Raw genomic sequence first — 26,987 nt, 5'->3', positions numbered from 1 at the left:
AATGACTATGTTTATATAACATGCTAGGTCAAGGGCAACAAGCCATGGTATAATTTAGCATTCTGTGTGAACCCAGCCAAATATTATAGGTTAAAGGATAAACAATGACCAGACTTCACACTTCTTCAGGAGTGAAACTCCTGAAGAAGCAACCATTCCAATACTTTTTGTGCAGCTGCCTTTGTAAAGCAAGATTTTATAGACAACCATGAATGTCAGATGCTCAAAGGAAGAATTTTGTCTGACTTGTTTTTCTCTTTATCATCAAAATATCTTGGAAATACCAGAAGGACGCATCTGAAAAGTGTGCAAACAAGAAATCAAGACCATCCCAAATGGCAGTATGTCAAAAGAGTTGTGTGAATTTGACGTTGAATATTCACAAGCTGTTCTCTAAGTATTCCCAGTTTTTACTAGTCATATTATCTGTCTTTGGCAACTGATGTTTAAATATTTGACTGATATTTGATAATATGACAATATTTAAAGCTTACATAATAATATCTACTGTTTTATAACTGACAGTTTATAACATTTCATATTCAACATTACCAAAACCAAACAACCCACAGATGCCAACAAGTGTAAAACAACTTCATTTTAAGACAAAATGTCATTTGAAATTTAAATTTCAAATTCTGCATAGATGACAGAGTTGGAAATCTAGGTGAAATTACTGTTCTAATTAGACATTAAAAGCTTAAACTGAGGACTTGAATCTTGGGTCTGAGCAGTAATTATTTTATTATGTTGTTGATGAAAGAATATTGGTCAGTTTAATAGCTCATCCATCTATTAAAAGGTAAAGGTCCTTCTCGCACATATGTACTAGTCGTTCCCGACTGTAGGTGCTCATTTCTGTTTCTAAGCCGAAGAGCCAGCACTGTCTGATGACAATTCCGTGGTCATTGTGGCTGGCATGACTAAAAGCCAAAGGCGCACGGAACGCTGTTACCTTCCCACTAAGATGGTGCCTATTTTTCTACTTGCATTTTTACATGCTTTCGAACTGCTAGGTTGGCAGAAGCTGGGGAAAGTAATGGGAGCTCACTCTGTTATGCGGCACTAGGGATTCAAACCGCCAAACTGCCAACCTTTCTGATCAACAAGCTCAGCATCTTAGCCACTGAGCCACCGTGTCCCTTGTTGGCTCCTACCTTTCATGTTGAAATTAAGTTAACAGTTTAGTCAAAGATTTATCTAGCGGAGGTGGATTAAAGTTTTCTATATAATGAATATTAGGAAGATTTCCAGTCCCACTCACCCTTTGTACAGCTGCTGCTATCCTCTGGAACAGATCTCCGTTGCAAGATCAAATCTGGGTCGGTCACTAGGACCAGAAGTTTATTCTCCCGAGCTTTCAGACTTGTGCTGGAGCCCGCTTCAGGGAACTTCTCTCTACTGGAATACAGTATGTGCTTTGTGCTATTCTGTGAGTCATATTTATGTGGTGTCACATAAGGCTGACCCAGATTCGATCTTGCAACATTATCCTGGGACACGTACATTTGCCTTTATTTGTGAGATCTTACTTGTCTTTATTTGGCCTGCCGCATCTTATTCTTATGCATTCTGGAGTTCAGCAGCACCAACATTGAATTAAATTAATGAATAAAATAAATGAAAATCTTGGCACCTATAAAGCCTTACATAGCCAGGATGGACTATCTGGACTGCCCTACTGCCATTTGTCTGCTTGTCCCATCAGAATTGGCAGGATTGGTGTGCACCACATCCCTTCTATTACACAATGTCATCTTGTGGGACCTAGGAGCCATGTCCGTTTTATCCCAGCATCTGCCCTATGGAGCGGTGTTCACCTGAAGATTTAGATGCCCCAATCCCTTGGACATTTCTAAGGTAATGAAGATGTCGATATTACCGCAGGCATTTGGGCCATGAGAGTAAACCAGCTCTGTTGTCTAATCTGGGTTTTATCATCTGAAATGCAATGTATGTTACATTATTATTACTATTTTGGATTGGTGGTGTAGATGCATACGTTTACACATAATGTGGTTGTTTCTCTGTTGCCTTAATCCTCTATATAACACCCAGAGTCTGTAGCTGTATAAATTTTTTAACAAACAAACAAATTCTCCAAATTAAGAGATGGTATGCTTCTGAGAATGACATACGGTCATAAACAAATAGCTGACTACCATCTGGTCTGTCAGCTTCTTCGAGAAATCTGGGGGTTACTTGTCTGCAACAGGAATACAACGCAGAGATATCTGACAAATGCAAAGAAACAAATAACTTCCTCCTATCAAAAAATCAATGCTTCTTTGAATAAGCAATAGTACAATGTAATCATATATAATGCTTTAAATTGTTAAGCCTGTTTTATTACCTGATGCTTCCCATTTTGCAGAAATAAATAGGAACAGAAGCTCAGTTCAGAGCCCAGCAGCCTTAGCGCTATGAAGTGTGGTGAGAAACAGTTACCATACAGGTAATCCTTGGTTAATTACCATTTGCTCAATGACTTATGACCACAATTGAGCCCCAAAGTTTTGTTGCTAAGCAATGCAGTTGTTCTGCAAATTGTGCCTTGTTTTATGACCTTTTTGCCACAGTTGTTCAGTGAATCACTTCAGTTGTTAAGTCAACCATGTGGTCCTTAAGCGAATCTGGCTTTCCCTATTGACTTTGTTTGTGAGAAGCCAGCTGGGAAGGTATTGGAAATATACTCCTTTGATAGGTTTAGTGAGGAATTTATAGAAATTCAGCGTTCCTTTTCACCATACCTAGCGATGACCTTTTCCAATATCTTAAAAAAAGAATAGCGGTGATGGAGGAGGTGCTCTTTTGATCAGTCACCATTTTTGGAAATAGTTAATTGGAGCCTTTGACATTTGCTGGGTGGATTTGCAGGCAGAAAAAAAAAATAACAAAACCAATAGGGAGCGGAAAATGTGGGATGCAAAATCTATTTTTCATCCCTAGCTCTTCCAACAACAAATTCAATGGAATGGTCCACAATTCCTTTTTTAAAAAAAATCTGCAGGTGATTAGACACTGGCTTGCAAATGTACCTCCCTTGTTTCAACTACTGAAGCCACGAACCGAGTCAAAACAGTATGGGGGGAAAATAATTTTGAAAAGAAGCTGCATTTGACTGGTAATACAGAAGGCTAACAGACACCACTGCACAACTCAAGTGAATGAACCCAAAAAGAGTTTTGGAAATTATTATCTGAAAGAACGATGTCCCAATTGATTTAAAGGTATGAATCAGGAGCGGTAGAGAAACTGTGAAAGAAAAGTCACATCAAGGATTTCTGTCACTAACATTTTCTCAAAAACCTTAATATAATTAGAGAGATGTATGGTTGAAAATTCTGATAAAGAATAGCTACTATGGTGCTTAAAGATAATGGAATTAAAAGTTCTTTCCCAATAAAAATAATGCTTAAAATCTTAAAAGGGATCATTTATGTTCACTTACCCTGTGAGGTTTCACTAAGAACTCTTTTTTTTCTCTCTTAATGGGTAACTAAATAATATGGGAATCTCACAAGGCTCGTGAAATCCTTGCATAGGCACTGCTGGGGTTCAGTGCTTTATTCCAATTTCTCATTTAATCCATTGGTCTGCTTCAATATGAATATTAAACTTCCATCCCCTTCTACAAAATATTTGAAACAGAACTCCTATACTTGACTTACAACTTAAAATCTATTGTACTGTTTAATAGTATTTCAGCAGTTGCCTTAAGTCTGTAGAGATTCTCAGTCATCCAGGTCATGGTTGTCCCAAAGGTGCTTTTTCAGGAGGCGACTGGACTTTCTGTTTTTTTCTTTGAAGAAGTTTCACTTCTCATCTAAGAAGCTTCTTCATCTCTGACCGGATGGTGGGGAATGGAAAGCTTTATATTCTAGCTGTCTACAAGGAATATAAATCCTTCCATTCCCCACCATCCGGTCAGAGCTTAAGAAGTTTCTTGGATGAGAAGTGAAATGTTTTCAAAGAAAAACAAGGAAGTCCAGTCGCCTCCTAAAAAAGCACCTTTGGGATTACAGTTGCTTTCTTTGACCAAGTATGGAATTCCACTAGAATTTCCACAATTCTGTTTTGAGTCCCCAAGGTAAGTGTATTTAAAACCTTAGGACAACTTCAGAACAATAAAATTAGCCAAAGAAAAGTTTACAAGGAGGAGGAGAAGGAAGCAGTGGCAGGATTAAAATTCACTTGTTGTCTCTGTAAATGTAACAATGTACAACTGTTCCAGGGGTGGGTTCTAATATTTTTTACTACCATTCTATGGGCATGGCTTATTTTGTGGGCGTGGTTTGATGGTCAGGTGACAAACAATTCTTTAGGATTTAGCAGAGGTACTGGTCTACCAGGCTTTTAACTGCTTGCAGAGCCATACAGGTTTACCCATTTGTTTTTGGAGCATACCAGTCTACCCATTTGTTTTTGGAGCATTCCAGTCTATTTGTTTTTGGAGCGCACAGGTCTACACATTTATTTTTGGAGCACACTGGTCTACTACCACACTCTTTTTACCGCTGATCAATTGTAGGGCGGCCCTTTGAAGCGTCACTTTTTTTTAAAATTTGATTTATATGCCGCCCTTCTCCGAAGACTCAGGGCGGCTTACAATGTGCTCAGCAATAGCCTTCATCCTTTTGTATATTTATACAAAGTCAGCTTATTGCCCCCACAATCTGGGTCCTCAATTTACCTACCTTAGAAAGGATGGAAGGCTGAGTCAACTTTGAGCCTTGGCGAGATTCGAACCCTGCAGTAATTGCAGGCAGCTGGTCTTAATAACCAGCTTAATAACAGGGTGCCTTAAACCCCTGTACTACCAAGGCTCTTTCACTGCAAGAGTTTAAATAATTTTTTGCTACTCTGCCACCACTGAGAGCATCGGAAACCGCTTTCAGGCAGCTTGGCCTCAATTGCCAATCTACCACCACCGATCATTTTACAAGGAGCGGATCAGTTTTAGCCGATCAGTTGGGAGGCTTCTTGGCTTCTCAATTTAAAGCTAAGGTGTCTTGTTTTTTTTTTTTCCTCTTCTTTGTCAAGTGAGCCCTGATTTTTTCCTTCTAGCCGATCAGCTGGGACTCAGGAGGCAGCGAATAGATTGGAGGTGGGGAAAAGAAGAAGAAGGTGGGGAAAGAAAGTTGGAAGGAGAAGAAGGAGAGGCTAGGTTTGAGGAGAAAGATTTCTGTACAATAAAAAAAAAAGATGAAGTGGAAGAAAGGCAGCTCTAAACAAACAAATATAAATATATTAAGAAAAAAAATGAATTGTTTAAGAATAAAAGAGGACAAATATGTACAAATAGTAAAGTTAGAATTTAGGGATAAATGAAGAAGGTGTTTATGTATGCAAGTATAGAAATACTGAGGTATATTCAAAAAAAAGGAACGGGGGAATACGATATTGACAAAAATTGTAATTGAGTAAAATGTATTTGAATTTGACTAATTGTATAAGATAAGAAACAACCAACACTCTGTTCAAAAAAAAAGTAAGATGTGGGTGAATGTGGGAGAGGAGAAAAGAAAAAAAACCTAATAAAACTTGTTTTAAAAAAAAATTTGGGGTGGGGCCAGGCAGAGCTGGTATTTACCAGTTCTCCGAACTACTCAAAATATCCACTACCGGTTCGCAAGAACCATGGAGAACGGTAGCAACCCACCACTGAACTCTTCTCTTCCCTTCCTGATGCTGTGGTTTTGGCTGGAAAGGAGCTTGAAAAAGGGCCGAACATTACATTAACTTCAAAGAGCATTGTTAAAACACATCCATCAGTTGACATCTTGAAAGCAAGCAGAATGCTAGCAGAACTTAAGAATAATTATAAAAACTAAGGAATTAAACAAAACTTATTTAAAAAGTCTAGCTTCATCTTCTTTAACATGGAATTTATGCGGAGAACTTTCCCACAAAAATTCAATCAAGAAATAGCCCTATATTTTTTTCTTCTCTTTCTCAGCAGTTATTTGCATCTACAAAAAATAAACATGAGGAGGAAAAAAACTATCCAAGAGACGGATTTGAGAGTAACTGCAAATATTGGTTGGCTGGTAAACTAAGCTAGAATGTAGGGGCCTTAATTCAAGCTTCTTCAAATACAAATCCTTGATAATCCTCTGAGGTTTTCTTCCCATCCTTTCATTCCCTTTCTGCCCGAAATTCATCTAATAACTATTTAAGAATAAAGTGCTGAAAATACAAGTGATTGTGCTTCCCAGAATAAGGGATCAATGAATGCTAGGCACAATCTATACTTCTGAAAAAGACAATTCTCTATGTTTATTGGTGAGTGGAAACCCCGTATGGATTTTAGCATAAAAAAGAAAAATAATTTCTTTTATTTATTTATTAAATTTGCCAACCATTTCCCTGTGAGGAGAGTTCAAATAATAAACTTATGATTTTGATGATTAAGTCAGAGAGATTTTAGAAAGAAGAGGGTCATGATATAACTTAGAGAGAAAGGTCTAATTATAATTGTATGATGACGGTTGTAAAACAGATCAGAAGCTGAAGTCATTTGTTTATGTCTTTTTTTCTTGTTTCTATTTTTCTGCAGTTGTCTTTTTCTTTTTTCCTTTTCCTTTTTCTCTATTTTTGTTTGTATTAGTTTATTCTTCTGTTTAAAATTGTCAAGAACTTTATATTAAAACTATAGTTCTGAAACTAGGGCCAGGACCGATCTGTTTCTAAAAGGGTTTTCAATTCACAAAGTAAAGACACAGTTGATTTGAGTTTGCTTCCTTGTAACCACATCCATGCAGGTTTTTTGGAAACAGGATTTCTTTATTTCTTTATTTTATCCCAACCCTGGAATTTCCAGGTGGCCATCTGACAAGTTATCAACCAGAAACAACTCTTCTTAGCTTCCAGGATTAGTTATGGCTGACTAGGTATTCCCACCCACTGAGGCAAGTATACTTAATTTATTGTGACTAGAAAGTAGAATAAGCTTTCTGTGTGGCTTATTTTCCATCAATTACAATAATCTGACTTTCCAACTGCTTTCAATCAACTCAGCTAATGATTGGATGGAAAGAAGACAGTATTCTGCTCTTGAGCAAATATTGAATTATTTTATCAAAATGTGAAGAAACTAAACTCATCCTACAGGAACAACATTTATCTCCTCCTTTTGAAAAAGAAAAGCATGAGATAATTAAGAACAAATGAAAGCTAATTATGACATCAATCCAATCACTTGTCTCTTTAGGATGTCATGGAAAAAGGAGATGGTCTTATTCCAATTATGAAGTCATTCTTTGAAGAAGTTTCACTTCTCATCTAAGAAGCTTCTTCATCTCTGACTGGATGGTGGGGAATGGAAGGCTTTATATTCCAGCTGTCTACAAGGAATATAAATCCTTCAATTCCTCACCATCCAGTCAGAGATGAAGAAGTTTCTTGGATGAGAAGTGAAATGTCTTCAAAGAAAAACAAGAAAGTTGTTTTCTTCATAAAGAATTATGAAGTCATTCTACAGGCAAAGAACAAATAAAAGACTGTATGATAAAATGGGCTAAAACTTTGGTGATAATATACAACTGGAAGAGTGGGAGAACATGTGATTGAAAGGACTTAAATTTACACTGTGTCTTAACAATAATTTTCGTAAAATGATATATTGTTAGTATATATAACCAAAAAAACCCTTTCTAGAATGTACAAAGATTCTTCAAATTTATGATAGAAATATTACCAAAGAGAAGGTGTCAGAACACTTTATTATGTTTAATAGATATCTAAAAAGGGCTAAATTTTGGAATCCATTACATATAAACAATACAGAAGATTTTTTAAATTCATATACAATTGAAACCAGAGACTTGTTTTTTGAAATTGGTGGATAGGCATCTGGGGGAAAAAATCATGGAACTTTGTTTCTTCGCTTGAGAGATAGGACATTGTCTAAATTTAACAATGACTGGAAATCCCTCATTGACTCTGTGTGAAACAATGAAAAATGAAGTTGATAATTAGAATAAAAGCAATAGCACTTATATATGACTCCATAGTGCTTTATAGCACTGTCTGAGGTTTACAGAGTCTGCATAATTTCCCCAACAATCTGGATCCTCATTTTACCAACCTCAGAATGATAGAAGGCTGAGTCAATCTTGAGCTGGTCAGAATAGAACTCCTGGCAGTGAGCAATGAGTTAGCTTGCAATACTGCATTCTAACCATTGTGCCACCACATAGAAAATGTAAACAATATGGTAAACTATATAAGAGGTTAATTTATTTACACTTATAAGTATAATTCATACTTATAACTGCTATAAAAGAAAACCTGGTCATTTCTTTCTTTTTTCCAGAGCCAGAGCCCTGGTGGCACAGTGATTACAATGCAGTATCACAGCCTAACTCACTGTTCACTCCATGAGTTCGATCCTGACCTGCTCAATGTTGACTCAGTCTTCCACCCTTCCAAAGTGGGTAAAATAAGGATCCAGATTGTTGGAGGCAATATGCTGACATTGTAAACTGCCCAGAGAGTGCTGTAAAGCACTATGGAACGGTATGCAAGTTCTATTGCTATTCTTGGATCTCTTTGCTCTTTTCTTCTTTCCTCTTTTTCAGTCTCAATATTAATTCTTGTTAGTTTTTATTCTGGTTTCAAAGTTCTAATAGGATTTATTAAAAAATGAATAAAGTCACTCTATGTATATTCCACTGAAACTGCTGTAAACTGATTTAATCCATTTATCTTGCCCTGTTGCATAAATTGTCAGTTGTGCAAATATCCCAGAGCCTAATTTTCCCTTTACAATTAAATAGTGTTTCAGATCTACACACAGGTACAACTTTAAAATCTCTACAATGAATAGTAGAGCAGAATACCCTAAAGGCACTGAAGATGGGTGTAAATGAATTTGGCATCTGTTTTTTCTGCCTTGAAAATATTTCTGGACGCAAACTTTTGGCAAAGTATCAAACTATTAAAATGTTACATTTCAGAATACTTTTTCAAAAGGTTAATAGCTACTTAAATGGATAAAACTATTATACATTTAATCATATTTAACTATCTTCAAATGTTCAACAAAGAGAAAAAAATATGATTGAAATGAGATTGGCTGTTGCTGAAGATCAAAGAGAAAGGTGGTTGTTTTATTTCCAATTTAAAGTTACAAACCATATTAGATAATGGAAATCCACATTTGCAACCAGCTATGATTTACAACTCTTTAATATAATTGTCCATTGATTATGTAGCATTATATAAATTATAATAACACTGCTCATCACTTTCAGAGTTAAGTCTGGGGAAAAAAGCATCACCTATTTTCATTTCTATGGCTCACAGGGTAAATACAACTTTAGAGATCTCAAAAGATTAGCAGAGCATATGGTACAATCCATTACCTAAAAGCAGAATTCAGATGCAGACTATATATAGAACCGAGAGGGTAAAGAAAACAATTTAGTCTGGGTTGAAATGTTGCCCGCTTTTAAATACTTGAAAGAAAGATAAAACAAAACAAAAAACACAATATTTTCATTGAAGATGGTAAGGGAAAACCATTTTAAGTTAAATGAGAGATTTTAAAAAATCCATTGAAAAACTATTATTTAGAACTGCAGCTGCTGCTTTTCCCTCATTTCCAAAGGTCATTCCAAATACCATTACATTAACTGAGTTCTTGGCTCTAATCTATGAACAATTTTCAAGTTGTGATCATTAGAAACTTCAAAGCTTTGGGGAACTTTTTTACAATTTGTGATGAATGTACAGTTCCCAATTAGTGGTCCCAATTAGTAGTTACAGATAATAGTTGACAGACATTATTTAGGCATTAAATTATGGATGCATCAGGAACCAACCATTTTGGCAGAATACAACATTTCTACTCTGACTCAATTACAGCTAATAGGAAGCTTCATATATTTTGATCATCTAGAACGAGAATTCATATGTGATCATAAGTCACCCAGTTCATAGCTAGATAATACTGAACTCTGCTTTGTGGCAGTTCACTAACCCTGAGAACTTTCATTTCCATAAAAGCTCAACTGATATATTGTCCTCACAAAGATAAAGAAAACACCATTATTTTCCAAGTAGCAAAACTGTTCCACATCCAGTGTTATATTCCTGGGCATATAAAGTAGACTAACAATTGCTAGACCTTGTATCAAATATTATCAGGAATATTTGCTTCTCACAAAGATTCATGATTGCTCTATCTTTATTTCTGATTATTCCTTTGAAGTCATTCATGTTCTCTTGCAACTTTTACTTTTCAATACAATATTATGTTGGGTGATGAAATATATATAAAGAGGGGGGGAATTTTATTGATTTTAATATACTAATATGTTTTATATTATATAAAATTCCCTTTTTACAATCCTGTAGTCCAGTGGGTCTCAACCTTCCTAATGCCGCGACCCTTTAATACAGTTCCTCATGTTGTGGTGATCCCCAACCATAAAATTATTCCTAAAACCATTGAAAATATGTGTTTTCGGATGGTCTTAGGCGACCTCTGTGAAAGGGTCGTTCGACCCCCAAAGGGGTCCCAACCCACAGGTTGAGAACCACTGCTGTAGTCCCTTAATTTGGGGCAGAGTCAGGAGCTGAGCTTTTATTGGCTGGATGCCCTTCCTGACGCCTACACGGAGTTCACAACAAATGTTTTCTTTGCGCCCTAAGAGCCTAGGATGGAACTCTCAACCTTCCAACTTGAAGACAGGCATCTTCACCACTAGGCCACCACACTGCTCATATTCTATATTCTATAATATATACTAATTATATATATAAGACTTCAACAGGAAATCCAGAAAAACTGACAGCCTATAAAATGCAAATTGTTATAATAATGAAAATATTGAAGGAGATTTTAAAGAATGGAGTCAGAAATTAGTAGCCACAGTATCAACAATGTCTTCTGCTTGTAGGAATAGACTACTATATGGCTGAAAGATATCATTATCGAAATGACAGATATAGAACAAATTTTATCTGAAAGTAGATTTACAACTAATAGGCCAAGAGAATGGCTTACAAAAAGCTATGTCACTGGATATACAAAAGAAATTGGCTCATGTTTTGAAGTTCAAAATGGAAATACAAATGACAAACCAAAAGAGTGAACTGATTCCCCCCCCCCAAAAAAAAAGACACTGGTTAAAGCCTTGAAGAATTCTGTGTGATGGGATAGAGAAGAGACAAAAAGATTAAAACTGTTAGAAATAAAAGAATGGAATATAAAGTGGACTTATTTAATCAAAGTTAAATGTTAATCAAAGCTATGTTGTTATTCCTGGCAACCCTTTAAGGGCTTTCTGCTGATAACAGGGGCAGACAGGATGATGCTTTATGATTAAGGGGATATATGGGATGAAGAGATAATTGTTTGCAACCTTAGAGAAGGTGAAGAGTCACAAAATATGTTTCTCCTTGTTGTGATGAAAGATATATTTATTTTGTCTTTATTATATCCTCACCTTTTTCTTTTTCCTTTCACTTTTTCTCTTCTCTTTAAGTTTAGTTTGTATTAGATATTATGCTTAATACAAGTATATATAAAAAGAACAATTTTTCTGTCATTATATATTAAGCTGCAAAATATCAACTTTTCTTCATTCCACCAAACTTTAGTGGTGGAATGGTTTAGCAGATTAAAAGTCTCCTAAACCTATTCAAATACAAATATTTGAACAAGAATTAGTAATAAAATATTGCCAGAAAGAAAATTGCAGTTAAGGACAGAGGCATCAACAATTTTAATTAGCATGCCTCCAAGGAATAAAAAAAATGCCTTCAAAAATTCTGGATAATGGCACAAATCCACAGCAACTTTCCCCTTCTGGGAACCATTCCCACTTCTTAAGTTAGCACTGTAACCTAGATGAGGTTCCCTGAACTTGATTGAAGTTTTTAAAAAGTGTACTTTACAGAGATAATGATGATGTAAACCACTCAGATTTACTTAGTAGAGATGGATAATGTAGAAATGATAGATGACAATGAGAAAGAGAAAGAGAGAGAGGGAGAGAGGGAGGGATACATAGAGACGGACAGACACAGAAAGAAAGAAAGGGTACCCTTTCACATAAAATAAGTCATAGGAGCTATATTCTAGCAAATATGCAGGGCCGAGAAAAAGCATCTGCTTTTTCTTAAATTTAACAAACACCATGCAAACATGTTGCCAGTCAGACCAGACAAGTATTCTCTAGACCATGGGATGCTTAGATCTGGGGCAGCCCTGGAAACAGTGAAGGACCAGCCTGTGGTGCCTCTGCCAGTGAAAATGCAGCTCGGGAGGGCTGCCTGCGGCTCTCCTGAGCTCCATTTTCACTGGCAGAGGGCGGCAGAAGACGGTCGCAGCTGAAAACAGAGCTCATGAGCCCATTTTCACTGGTAGAGCGCTCAGGCCACCACAAATGCTCCCGACATGAGTGATGTCAAGCTGGCCATGCTCATCACAGCCCCTCGAGATCAGGGTGGATTTGATTTAAATCGAGTTGATTTAAATCACAATTTAAATCATGATTTAAATCACTAGTAAAAAGGCTTGATTTAAATCAGCTTGATTTAAATCATAATTTTTAAAGAGCAACTATCATCTCTGCTACTCCTTTGACCCACTGTTGACTCACCGATAGTCCCACTGTTGCAGAATATGCAGCCTCATGCTACATAACTAAGCTCCATTTCATGCTGAATAAACTAAATTATTTATGTATCTTAAATAGAAAACTATCTTACGATAGATTTTTACCCCAAGTTTTTTATTAAAATAAATCCGATTTAAATCAAAAAAATCCGATTTAAATCAAAAAAATTCAATTTTTTTTTATTTTTTTAAAAAAATCATTGATTTTTATCCACCCTGCTCGAGATCAAACACAACCCTGATGCAGCCCTCAATGAAATAGAGTTTGACACCCCTGCTCTAGATAGATCAAGGATCTGAATTCTTTAAAAAAAACATGTTTATAAGACTGTAAAAGTCTCCCTGCAAACATTGATACTGTCTTCTTCCTCAATCTTATTATGTTAGCCTTCTTTAATTCAGTTGCATTTGCTATACAGCTTGACTGCCTATAGATTATGCCACTAATTTTATAGCTGCTGCATGATGTATGCCTAACCCACTGTTAGCATGTCTAATCCACAGTTAATCCTTGATCCCTTATTTTGAAAGAAAATAAGAATAACTTTGAGGAAAACTAGGACACTCTAAAAAGTGTCAAGAGGCAAGATCAGAATATCTATTTCCAACAATAATTTCCATATAGTCCTGAACTTGGTAATCCAACCTTTGGACAACCTGACCTTCAACTTGAATGAAAATCTGAAACATTATCTTCACGGAGCTTGCTAGATAAAAATCTTCATGTAGTCATTAAGGAGCATAATATATTAAGAATATTTTCTGTGGCAAACCTGCACTTTGGAATGATCTTCTTCTTCCACAGAGTTTAGATAACCATGTCCTTGTTAGTTTTCTGGAAGCTTTAAAAATTCTGATTTGTCCTTCAAGTGTTGTGTCAGGACAATAAAAGGCCCTGCCTTCTTAGAGGCTGAGTTTGCATTGGACTGAGCCGAGTCATATGATATGTTGTTTGATATGTTGACTATAGATTTTATTTTATTTTTTATGGTATGTTTAACTTGCAACCATTGTTTTTCATTTAATTTTATTTGATCTACACCACCTAGAGTTATGATTATGTGAGCTGGGTGGCAACGCAAATCTTCTAAATAAATATAAATGCTGCTGAAATTCTAATGGATATTAAAAATGGACAGCAGCTCAGGATTAAAAACTAAGGAGTCTATGCAGGATTATCATGATGCCTACCAGAATATTTAAGAGCAGCATACAAGTGACGGTTTTTTTATTTAAAAAATAAAATAAAATAAAATAAAGAGATCTGAATGACAAAGAAATGAATGCACTATTTTTCTTCAACACAATTGCATCCAGTTCTCTTACTCAACAGTTCAGATTTTTCATACATTAGTTTTGCAAGCATTTATAGCGTAAATTATGTTGAAGTTTCCTTGGTAATGTGAATGGAAGGATAAAAAAGAATATCAACATGAGAGGTCTGAAATATCAGCACAAACCTTAGTTAAGGTATTTGGTTTCTTTGTGGGAGTATTTTAGGGAACAAATATATGACTGAAATTCAAAGACAATTTTCTTATTGTAAATAAAATAAAAATCCTGAGCAATCTAATTGGTCTGTGCTTCTAAATTAATGCCTTGAACAGTTGCATTTTTTTCTTTCCACCATATCAAGACATTTGTACTCAACAAATGTAAGATTGACTATGTGAATGTAGATGTTTGTTTAAGAATGGTTACACTTTTCAATCAATGTGTTTGATTGCTGATTGTTGATATAACAGAGCCTGGAGATGCATATTGTTATGGTACAGAGAGGGATTGGGAACAGCACAGTTCTAACACTAAATGTTCCACATACAGCCCTTTCAAAATTTTAGAAACATCAACATTCTGCAGTGGTGTTAGAAGTTCTGAATGAAATTGCCTACTAAACAGTTGTAGTAGAAGTTGTAACACTCAAGCATTATTAAAGGTTAATTCAGCTCCAGCATAATTATAATTTCTGTTGTTTTTCTTCCAGCTGGACTCAACTAATAGAACTAGACTCCCTTGTAATATTTTGCTTTTAATAGTTAGCTCCCTTCCATTGAAGTCAACAAAAGCTCTTTAGAAATCATTGAAATTTGCAATAGACCAAGCTGCAGGAAGCCAATTGTTATGCATTTCATCCATGAAGTTTTTTGACTCCAACAGTTCCCCAAAGGACAATTACTTAGAGTAAATGAACAATCAGGAGTCTGATTGCACCTTTTCTAACATATTTTATTAAAAAGGAAAAACGGTTTTTCTATTTTTTTTATCACCATAGAATAATTTAACTCTTCTTGTACAATATCTAAAACCAGAAGCTTAAAGTAACTAATGCTACCCCAAACTGAAATCTTCTCACATATCTGATACACCACTCCATAATATGTAAATCCTGTCCCATCTTTTCTAACACTGCAGATCCATAAAAGAGTGTTACATTTTCTAAATCATCATTACTTTTTGGAATGTTATTTTGCAAAGCCCCTTTCATGGTGAAGACTAATCTAAAAATGTAAAGATGAATTACTTTAGCAAAAAAAGCTATTGTAGATATGCAAAGAAATACAAAACGGGACAATCAAAATAAAGAAGGTACTGGAGCAATTCCCATATATGAAAGGAATTATACATTTAATGTTTTTTAAGAAGTTAAAAATGAGCATGAAGGTTTGTTTATATAGCAAACATTCTGAAAAATAACGCCAATGGTTGAAAAATCCAAATTTACTCACTCGTCCATAGGATTGAGGATGCCTGCCATTCATATCTAATTGATGGCCACTGTCAGAAAAATCAGTGCTACATTGCAGAGGGATTGGTTTGATTATTTATGTTATAAATCTTTCAGGAAATATTTCTCTAGTAGGTTCAAATAAAGAGAAATAACACCTGATAAAAGAATAAAAACAAGCTTATCTGTTTCAAATGCAAGAAAATAGCTAAAACTTGATTGATCTGATACTGTGTGGAAGTTGTTCCCAAGGAAAGCCCTGAAAGAATTACCAATTGGCTAGAAGATTTCCAAGAAGCCATCGTATCCTGCTCTACCTTGCCCAAGAAAAGTTGTAAAATTGTATCCTTCAAGCTGCAAAATAGATGGAATCAATGTCTGGATGGAAGTCTTGTCTTTATTGAAAGGAGAAGAAGCTGGATCAGGTCAGAAGGTATCTTGCTTGAAATACAAGGTACAACAAAAGTGAATTATGCCTCTTATCTCTGGACACTAACAATGATGGGAACTTGACTGTGATACTTTTATTACAATCGACTTGGAACAACAGAATTCCCCTCCCTTATAAAGATTCTCAAAATGACAAAAAGTTGATGCCACAAAATCTGACTTAACATGACTGGAAACACTGAATTGAGAACCACTGAAGCAATAGTCTCTTGGACTAACTGGTATGCCTGATCTTCTACTATTCCCTGCCACTACCATCCACCCAACCCACAGAATGGACGCTGTCCAATTGAAAGTTGGCAATTAGTCCCCAAGTTTAATAACATGATATTAGATTGAAAAACTCAAACAAATCAAGGAAACATCAGAGGCATAATAATCAGATTCATAGAAATCAGTATTAGTTGTACTACAGAATGTCATGAGCAGAACTTATGGCTCAATAGCAATGAAAAAAAAAATCTAAGGTCAAATAAATTTCCTGATGTGGTTGTAACTAGTTAATATTAAAATACTCTGCCCTACTGTATCTTGGGCTCTTCCACTGAGTACTGGTCCAACTGAATGAAATGACGAAAAGGTTGGTGCCAAGAGGATCAATGAATCTCTGAAGAAAAAAAGACCAATAAACGTCTAGGGAAGAAAAGCAACAAAATCAGGGAGAGAAAACTTTTAGAAACAGAGTGGGCATTAGGCACAATCTTGATGATCTTATGGCGACCAGAAGGAGAGTGTTAATTTTAAGTACCCCCAGAAAATTAGAAAATAGTCTGAAGAAATATCAGTTCCATGCCACCCCCTCTGAGACTCTATGCTTGAACAGAAGTTTGTGAGGATTAGTCAGTTCAAATTGGAGAGACTATCAGCGCTGTGGAGGGAAACTCAAGGCAGCTGGATCTGGAATTGGAGAGGTAACATCAGCTTTGTTCCTTTTTTTCCATTTATTTCTGTTTGGAATTGAGTGTGGTAGATTCTTTAGAAGAATTTGACCTTTAATGAGTATTTTCCTCAGTGCTGATACAAAGCACTGTATACAAAGCAGAGACATGAGAATCTGGAGAGCAGTGAAAAATAGGATCAATAGGATCTCTTATTTGAAGAGACAAAGAAGCTATCAGTCGATTTGGGGGACATTGTAGGAGGCTTGAAGGAAAATGGGGGAAGGACTACAATATCTTTGTAGTCTGCCACCCTTAAAGATTGCTCCCACAGAGAAAGAATTATGATGATAAGCTGTTTAGTGCTTACAAGTGTCTATAGTGTGACCTAGACAAAATAAACACAATAAAGCTTATTGAAGAGACAGAGTTTGGTCATGTAGCATTGTTGGTTCGGCACCAAGTGGTTGTAAGGCTGAAGGCTAGATTCCTGCAAAGGAAGAACAACATGACCGAACAACTGTAAAGAGTTTTCAAGGAAAGGTGATGAAAGAGTGAGTAAAATAAGAAAACAAAAATAGGAAGGGAAAAAACACAAATAAATTATAAAGAAATATGATCAGCTAAGAGTTAGGGTTAGGCTATACTAATGCTGTGGCAATCAAAAACGAACAGGAGTTTGGTGGGAGCTAATGCATAGGGACGCGGTGGCTCAGTGGCTAAGAGGCTGAGCTTGTCGATGGAAAGGTCAGCAGCTCAGCGGTTCGAATCCCTAGTGCCAAGTAATGGGGTGAGCTCCCATTACTTGTCCCAGCTTCTGCCAACCTAGCAGTTTGAAAGAACGTAAAAAATGCAAGTAGAAAAATAGGGACCACCTTTGGTGGGAAGGTAACAAAGTTCCGTGCGCCTTTGACGTTTAGTCATGTCGGTCACATGACCACAGAGACATCTTTGGACAGCGCTGGCTCTTCGGGTTTGAAACGGAGATGAGCACCGCCCCCTAGAGTTGGGAACGACTAGCACATATGTGTGAGGGGAACCTTTACCTTTGCCTTTACGCATAGGGACAGAGTTCCCACCAACAGTTCTTTAAGCTTTGGAAAATTACTATCAAGGTTTGCTGAGGCATATAACTTGGGGTACATGAACCACAGAGACCATGATGTAGAGGCTAAAGTACTTAATAACAGAACAGAATATTTGTAGCTCAGAGTTGAACTGTGGGGTTTTTGGTACTCTCTGAGCTTTGTTGTTTTCATCAGTGCACTGATGATATTACCTAGTTTAATAATGAACTGTCTGAAGAAAACAATCAAAATCATGAACCCAAGGATCTTAAAGTTTTAAATTAAATGCCTACACATTTTAACATAAAATGTTTTCAAAACATTTATTTGCATAAGAATTTTTTTTTAATTCAAGTCAATGGGAATAGTAGGAAATATTGTGCATATGTCCACCCAGAACTGGGGGGGGTGTGGATCCTATATTTGTGATGGCAAACCTATGGCACGCATGCCACTTGTGGAGCCATATCTGTGGGCACGCGAGTGTTGCCCTAGCTCAGCACCGGCGCGCATGCGCACGGTGTTTCCAGCCTCTGTAGGGCCTCTGGGGGAGTGGGGAAGGCCATTATCGCCCTCCCCAGGCTCCAAGAATGTCTCTGGAGCCTGGGGAGGGCGAAAAATGGGCCTACCGGGCCCACCGTGCCATCACGTGCCAAAAGCAGGGGTCGCGCAGGGGGGGGTCGCACGCGCATGTGCAAGGCGCATTGAATTATGGGTTTGGGTGTGAGCGCGCACGACCTCCCCCCACTTTTGGCATGCAATGGCAAAAAGGTTAGCCATCACTGTCCTGTATAATATGCCATTCTAGGCTTTTTTTCTCATGCTTCCATTTTATGACCCATTTCCTGCCATTCCTACTTTAAAAGCAAATCATTAAAATAGTAGATAATCTTGAGATTCTCCTGCCATCGATGTCAATATTAAAGACACATTACACTTGTAAATATTGCCTGCTGGCGCAGAATAGTATTTAAGTAGCTTAGCAGACTGATAAATAAGTAGTATGAAGAGAGATGAAATGAAGTGAAATTAAATTAATAGGATTGGATTGAGGAGGATCTCAAATGGGCTGACTGTCAACATGATCAATGTCCTTCTTCACAGATAAATCCCACATGGACAGGTGGACTTGATATGGAATTCAAATACGGCTACAAAAGATATTGCTGTTCATCAAATTGATCTACTGTAAACATCAATGAAGTTAAGATTAGCCATGGGTACTAGTTAAATCATCCACAAAGAATGGGATGCATCATGCAACTTCACACTGGTTAGGAGTGGGAGATGATATCCTACATGGATCCTACTGGTGAGCCTGTAATTCCATGTGGTTGGACAATAACTGAATTGAACATTGGACATGAAGGATCTGAAATCTGGTCCAGCAAGACTCTTTTTGCATTCTTTGAAATACTGTACATGCATATTGCCAGGGAGGAAAAAAAGAACAGAACGCAAAGGGATATTCTATTCCTATCTTTCCATTTGTAACAACATATTCACTAATTTCACACCACACTTAAAAACAAACCAGGTAACATTGGAAACTAAGTCAAACGTGAATTCCTCAAAGAAATAAAGTATCTGGTTACCTATACCAGCTCTCCCCAGTATACACTTGATGTTACAGATATCCTGGTTTACAGCTGCCATCATCCCACCCTCTTCTAGGTTGAAGGAGACTGCAATCCAATGTGCCTACTGAGCATCAGTCTGAAGGGACTAAGCTCATCCTCAGCCCAGGGATCAAATAAAAAGTAGGTTTCTGCAACAAGTACATCACATTTAATTGGGAAAGAAATAACTACAGGATTTTACAAAGGAGGCATAAGGCTTATGGGCATTCTTCCCCCACACCCCCCCACACCCCCAACAGTGAAATGCAATTTGACACACAAGACATCTCACCATGGCAAGCAGATCTTTATGAAGCGGAAATAGGATATGTCAACAAAAGCAAGGCTAGAGAAATGGAAACATTTTTTTTTAAAAACCACGAGTGCCCATTATTGGTTAACGTTGCTGTAATGACTGGGGAAATCTAGCAAAATCACATCCCGGCTCTCGAAAGAAAAAAACACCTCCCCCCCCCAAAAAAAAGAGGAAATCCAATTTAACCTTTTATTTAACGCCACTGTAAACCTTCCATATTTCAGACCCCCACAAATAACCTCACCGGCAATCCCAACAACGGGTTAACAGAATAAACGCACGCCAAAGAGCCAGGCTAACGCTTCAGCCAATGATGCCAAGCGCCTGACCTCCCTCCGCGAAGCATCTGCCGTCCGAGGCTCAAGAGCCAACCCGCTTTCCCTCCGCCAGGCGAATCCCCCTCATTCATTCTGCCCTGTACCTAGGACCGTTTCGGAGGAGGAAGGCTCGCTTCCGCCGTCCCCCTTTGGAGGGGAAACCCTCCGGTTCCGACCTCGGCCGGCGCCCCCCCACCCCCCCACCCAAAAAAAAAGGAGAGGGCCGTTGCGGGGCTCAGCGCGCAGCTGTCGGTTTCAGGGAGCCCCGCTCCTTTCCGTGCGAGCGCCGCTTACCCACATGCTTCGCCTCCCTCCCCACATTCCCAGGCTCCGGGGATGAACTGGAAATGGGGTTGACGGTTCCGCCCTCTTTTTTTTTTTTTCCCCCAGTTCAAACACGCAGGGATGCCTGAGGAGCTGCTAAGCTTTCCCCCCCACCCTTTTTTTTTTTTTTTTTTAAATTCAGGCTGAATTGCTTTGGACACAAAGATTCTCCTTTGCAAAGCCACTCATCCCTTAGAGCCAGGCATCCTTTTGGCGGTCAGACCGTACAAGGCGGGGGGAGGGGAGGGGATACTTTGGGCAACACCTGCCGTCCCTCCATGAATATGCAAGGGGCGGCCTTGAGAGACCCCCCTTTTCTTTCTCTTCCGCCCCCTCCGCCCCCCCCCAAACACTGAGACCGCCTTTTTTTTTTTCCTCCCCTCAGCCACCCATCAGCTGCTGGCTGCCCTTCCTTCCACTCTTAGACAAGTTGCTTCCCCCTCCTCCCTCCGAAAGGGAGGGGGAGCCCTCCCCTTAGCACCCCCCACCCCCCCCCCGCGGACGACCCCCCTTTCGGCCTCGCTTCATTAAAGCGGAGCGGCCCCTTTCCAACCTGCAATGCGGAGGCAAGACAAAACCCCGCGCCACACGCTTCCCCCTCGCCGCGCTCTCAAAAGCCCCCATTGTGCGCCAGGCATCTGGTCCCGGCTCATTCGCCTCCACTGACCCCGCTCTTTCACGGCGCACCCGGGGCCAGGCACGGGCCTCCCGCAAAGTTCGCTTCTAGGGGCCCCTCCGAAAAGCCTCCCCATCGGCCATCTGGCCTCCCGGGTTGGCCAGGGGCGAAAACAGCCGGCGCGACCCCCACCCACCCACCACCCGCCTGAAGCTGCGCGGCTCGGGAAGGAAAGACGGCACCGAGTCTTCCCCGGAGGAACCCCCAACACACACACAAACACACACACACACACACTCCCTGCCCGCCGCGCAGAGCTCGCACTTACCTGGCTCCCTCCAAACGCTGCCCGGTCCGTATTAATCCTCGTTTTGTGCCGCCTTCGCCTCTAAAAAGTCGGGACACTGAACGATCCCCGCCGCTGCGGTTAAAAGAGAGAGAGAGAGAGAGAGGGTGGGGGGTGTTCCCCCCTCCAGAAAAGAGAGCGCCAGAGGAAAGGCTGGCAAGGCTCAGGAGTGGAAGGTGGGGGGGCGGCGGGGGGTGGTCGGGGCTTACCGCATCAGAGAAGTTGCCACATGACACACACAAAAAAAGGGGGAGAGGCAGAAGGGGGAAAGTGATGGTTGGGGCTGCAGCCGGCAGCACCGAAAGGGAAGAAGAGGCAGGAGCCAGGCTTTTTATGTTATTGGTGACATTTCTAACACATGACAACAAACTTCCATCTGGGTGGAAAGCCAGGAGTGTGAACTAAGGCAGCCTTGCAAAGCCAATTCCTCCAGGGGCTGGAGATGTAGGTCAACAGGGCCCCCAAAGCCCTGGGGACTTGTTGCCAAGTGAAATCCCAACAGATGGGTTTGGGAATCCCTTTCCTTCCGCAACAAAACCGTTTCTCCGCAGCTTTCCATCAAGCAAACTCCCAAAGAAGAGCCAAAATGGTACTTGCTCTTGTTTGCGAGGCGACAGAACCAAAGGCTGAGTATCTATGGATGCACAATGTGTGTCTGTGCAAATGGAGTGGTTCTGTTGTTGTTTTTTGTTGTTGTTGTTTTAATGGTCCCTGCCTTTCCATCAGAAGCCCCAGATTAATTTTAGAACAGAACCTGGAAATCACACTTTTTGAATCTTTCCTTCATCCAGGTCAGCTTCTCTCTCTAATCTAAATATTGCACCCGAATCTCTCTTCAGAAATGCCACTTGACCTTTTCTCTGCTATTAATTCAATCAGAGAATATCTCATTCCTTTCCCATTGGTGGTAAAAATTAGTTGTTCCTTCCTACTGATCATGCTCATAATGTCTCTAAAAGGAGGCAGGGTACTTGGGTCCCTGTTTTTAAAAATGTGTGACAACATTTCATATTAAAAATGTATTGATCTTTAGGCTGGCCAACCCTGTAAATACAGCTGGAACATCTATAGAGATTCTCAGTCATCCAGGTCAAGGTTGCCCCAAAAGTGCTTTTTCAAGAGGCAACTAGACTTTGTTTTTCTTTGAAGATGTTTCACTTCTCATCCAAAAAGCTGGATGAGCTAAAGAAGAACTGAAGAACCTTCAACCTTACAGTTGAAACATTTCCTGCCCTCTTTCTCCAAAGCATATCACATTGCCTGTTATAATCTGGGCCCAATGTCTTGCAGTTAGCAGACAGGACCTCACAAATCAGATGCTACTTGCTATGTTGCTTGCTGTGTCTACAGCAAAATCATACCACTTTGACTAAAGCTAATATGTAAGTGTCCTAATTACAACCTAGAACAGTGGCCAATTATGGAAACTGGAGTCTGGATGTGGATTTTACTGAATAAAACAGGTTAAATCCTTGCTGATCAATTCACTCTTATTAGGCTGTGTCATCAACTATCAGATTCCAACTAAAGTACTTTCAGGTGTTTCTACAATTAGACTCCTGGGATGCCCTTTCTGGCTCAGCCTTCAACCTCACTTGTCTGCCACTAATTGTCTTCTTATCAGTACAGTCAATTCCCTGGGAACCCAAGAAAATTAAGGCACATTTTGCAAAAGGCATCCAACTTACCCGCACAGTGAAGTTCTTGGTATCAGTCTGCAGATTTCATTTGCTTGTCTGGCTCTCCTGCCTTTTGCCTGGAAGTGAGCCATTTCCCTTGCCCTGCTTGAACTGCTTTCACTATCAGCTTGCCAATCCTGGACAGACTGTCTGCCCAGAAGGCCAGATTTCTGCTGTTTGCAAGAGCCAAACTATACATTCTACACCTCCCATCTGCTGTGGATTATGGATTTCACTGGAGGAATGGATAAAGCAGCTCATGTTTGGGACAGGAATAACATTCCTACCTTCAAAGTTTTTTTTTTAAATTCTAATTGGAGCCAATTGACTTCTTTTCTAAAATTATTAATTGTGCAGGAAGAGCAACTGAGGATATTTTCATAGAATGAGCCTCTCATTGTACCATGGGAATATTTGACAGATTCAGAATTAATTAACCAAAAAAGCAGACAACCGACCTAATTCATATGCTACATTCTGAGTAGTTTATTCAGTGATTTCTTAGGTTATTAAGCTAGGGTATAGCAAAAAGTTAAATGATTCTAATGTTGAGGTGCACCACAAATACATACAAACACAAAAATAAACCTGGGGGAGAGGAGGAAACCTTCCTATTGTATTCTGAGTGAATCTAAATTGACTATGGGGTGCTCTCTTGGCTGTTTTCTTACAGACATTTCAGTACCCAACTAGGTAGCATCATCAATACTAGAAGAGGGGGGGAGGACTTTCTACTATTCAAGGCAATTCATTGGAGGAAAAGACTAGCTTTCCTTTTAAGTAAATATGGTATTTATTGTACCACCAATAATTTTGAGAAGAATGTCTGTTGCTCCAGAAATTCATTCAAGATCTCCTAGGATGCAGGGAGATACATGCATGCTTACAGGCACATGCTCCTCTTGAGTGCTGAAGAATATTTCTGGCACATTTGCATTAGCATGCAAATCCAAAAAGCAAACTCAGTTTACTTGGCCACCCATCTTAAATATATACTGCATTTTTCGGAATATAAGACACACCTTTTTACCCCCAAAAAGAGGGTGAAAATCTGAGTGCGTCTTATAGTTCAAATGTAGTGCAGCCCAGCCTCTGAAATGGAGGTTTCAGAGGCTGAAAATAGCCTCTGAAACCTCCATTTGAGAGGCTGAAAAAAAAGCCTCTGAAACCTCCATTTGAGAGGCTGAAAAAAAAGCCTCTGAAACATCCATTTGAGAGGCTGAAAAAAAATCCTCTGAAACCTCCATTTGAGAGGCTGAAAAAAAGCGTCTGAAACCTCCATTTGAGAGGCTGAAAAAAAAGCCTCTGAAACCTCTATTTGAGAGGCTGAAAAAAGCCTTGAAACCTCCGTTTCAGAGGCTGAAAAAAAAACCCCTCTGAAATGGAGGTTTGAGAGGCTGAAAAAACCTCTGGGAACAGCTGATTGGGGGTATTCCAGGAGGCTGATCCATCCTCAATCAGCTTTTTTCTTATTTTCCTCACCCAAAACTAAGGTACGTCTTATATTCCAGTGCGTTTATAGTCTGAAAAATATGGTAACTCTAGGTGGCTAGCAACCAGTTTACAAAGCCAAAAAAACCAAAACTCATAACGAAGTTATAAATAATCCAGCACAGGGATTAAAGAACAGGGCAAGGTGCCAATAAGCAATTAATCAACAGATAAACATATATTAGGTATGTTGTAAGTTTTCCTGTGTTTTAATCCTTATAAGCCACGCAGAGTCACCTATATGACTTGGGTGGCTATTTGTCTATTTTTATGCCCTTTACTGCTTTTTTAAAAATAACTCATGGTGGCAAACATATACAACGCTCCTTCCTCCTACTCTTTTTCCCCCAACAACAACCATATGAAGTAGGTTGGGCTGAGACAGAGTGATTGGCCCAAGATGGCTTTTATGCCTTAGGGTGGGACAGAGAACTCACAGTCTCCCACTTTATAGGCCAGCACCTTAATAAATCATACGCCTTCTTGGTCCTGCAAGATGACCCTGTTTTAATAAAGGTAATGTGAAGCATGATCAACTTGACAGATCAGGTAGCACAGCAGAAACCCTTCGAGATAGGTGGTCCCACAATTAATCTGCTCATGTCATGAAGGGCTTTAAAGGTGATAACCAGCACCTTGAACTGACCCAGAAGCATATTATAATGAAGTACAACATAGTCACATCACAGGGAGAAACTCTAGATGCTCAAATGTGCACACATTGTATTCTAGACCAGTTTAAGCTTCCAAATGTTCTTTAGCCCCATGTAAACTCCATTGCAGTAATCGAATCAGGAAGTGAGTAAGACATGAAAGTGAGCAGAGCGTCTCAGTCCAGAAGAGGCACAACTGACACACGAGACAAATTTGTGCAAAGACCCGGCTGCCAGAGGGAGACATTGTGCACCAGGTCTGTTTGGAGGAATGCAACTCCATAAAGTGAAACATGGAAATCATCCAGGGGACCCAAAAGTCCAAACCATTCAAACGTGGTGTGATTGAGCTGCAACTTCTGATCTCCACCCCTCCAGCCTTAACAATTTCACATGAATGGCCAGGTGTGGAAATATAAAGGTAGTCCTTGACTTCAACCGTTGGTTTAACAACTTCAACGTTACAATGATCCTTGAAAAAAGTAGCAACAGGTCCACTTACAACTGTTGAAGCATCTTCATGATAACATGATCAAAATTTGGGTGCTTGGCCACCAGCATGTGTTTATGACAACTGAAGCATTCCAGGGTCATGTGATCACCATTTGCAACCTTCCCAGCAAGCTTCTGACAAGCAAAGTTGATGGAGAAAGCCGGATTTGTTTAAGGATGGCATGATTCACTTAAAAACTACAGTGATTCGCTTAACAACCATTGAAAAAAAAAGGTTGTAAAATTGGGCATGATTCACTTAACAACTGCATTGGTTAGCAATGGAAATTCTGGTCTCAAACTGTGGTCTTAAATCGAGGACTACCTGTAGCACCATCAGCATATTGATGGCATTCCATCACATGCCAATTAATGATTTCAACCAGGAGTTTCATGTAGAAGGTAAATATTTCAAGTCAGATAATGTTTCCATCCTTTACATTTTGAAAATAGTAATACTCTTCAGTTCAAATAGGAAAGCCTTAGAATAGGATCTAAAAAACAACAAAGGCTTTGGAATGTATCAGAAGGAATCTGGGATTGAGGAAATGTTTCTTGCAATTTCTCAGTGACTCCTTTGTATTTGGAGAAATTAATCTGAAATGATGCCAAGCTGTGTATTTAGCATATTGTATAAACATCATAGTAGCCAGATTCCTATTCATTCAGCAGTAGGAATCAGCAATTTAATAAAAACCAGGATTTGGTATTAGCATTTATATATTGCTTTACAGTGCTTTACAGCCCTCTCTAAGCGGTTTACAGAGTATAGCATAATTGGTCAACAATCTGGGTCCTCGTTTTACTGGTAGGCCAAACTCGGAAGGATGGAAGGCTGAGTCAACCTTGAGCCTGATGAGATTCAAATTGCCAAATTGCAGACAGCTGGCAGTCAGCAGAAGTAGCCTGCAGTACTGCACTCTAACCACTGTGCCACCACAGCTCATACTGTGAGCCTCGGTGGTGCAGCGGACTAAAGTGCTGTTAAGTGCTAGCACTTAGCTGCCAGCTGCTTACAATTAGTGCAAGTTCAAATCTCACCAGGCTCAAGGTTAACTCAGCCTTCCATCCTTTCGAGGTAGGTAAATTGAGGACCCGGATTGTGGGGGCAATAAGCCAACTTTGTATAGAACAACACCGCTTAGGGGGGGGCGAAAGCCCTAATAAGCAGGTATATACAAAAAAGTATGCAGGCTATTGCTATAATGCATTGTAAGCCGCCCTGAGTCTCCAGAGAAGGGCGGCATATAAATTGGACTAATAAATAAATAATAAATAAATACTAAATGTAACTCTCTAATAAAATAAATAAATAGTATGTCTGGCCAGGTGTACTGTGCAGGACTTGGACTGGAGGCAGATAGTAATCTTTGTTCAATAAGG

At 39.1% G+C, this 26,987-nt stretch overlaps 1 protein-coding gene across 46 annotated transcripts in view; it reads right to left on the bottom strand.

The window, feature by feature from the left end:
• MAGI1 (membrane associated guanylate kinase, WW and PDZ domain containing 1) overlaps positions 1-26,987 on the bottom strand; it is a 486,027-nt gene that overhangs the window by 216,569 nt on the left and 242,471 nt on the right. For 4 of the 46 annotated variants that reach the window (XM_087887978.1, XM_087887983.1, XM_087887986.1 and 1 more), the window contains exon 1: positions 21,272-21,475. The exons of 39 other annotated variants lie outside the window; for them this stretch is intronic. The gene's annotated coding sequence lies outside the window, so the exon portion shown is untranslated. Of the gene's footprint in view, positions 1-21,271; positions 21,476-26,987 lie in introns of those variants that run through there. 3 more of the 46 variants (XM_087887988.1, XM_087887989.1, XM_087887980.1) reach the window with 2 other exon arrangements.

This window comes from Pantherophis guttatus, chromosome 2 (genome assembly GCF_059756535.1).
Source record: "Pantherophis guttatus breed Tessera chromosome 2, ASM5975653v1, whole genome shotgun sequence".
Taxonomy (NCBI): domain Eukaryota; kingdom Metazoa; phylum Chordata; class Lepidosauria; order Squamata; family Colubridae; genus Pantherophis; species Pantherophis guttatus.
Note: the sequence above shows the minus strand (reverse complement) of the source record. Positions and strands in the feature narration are given on the sequence as shown.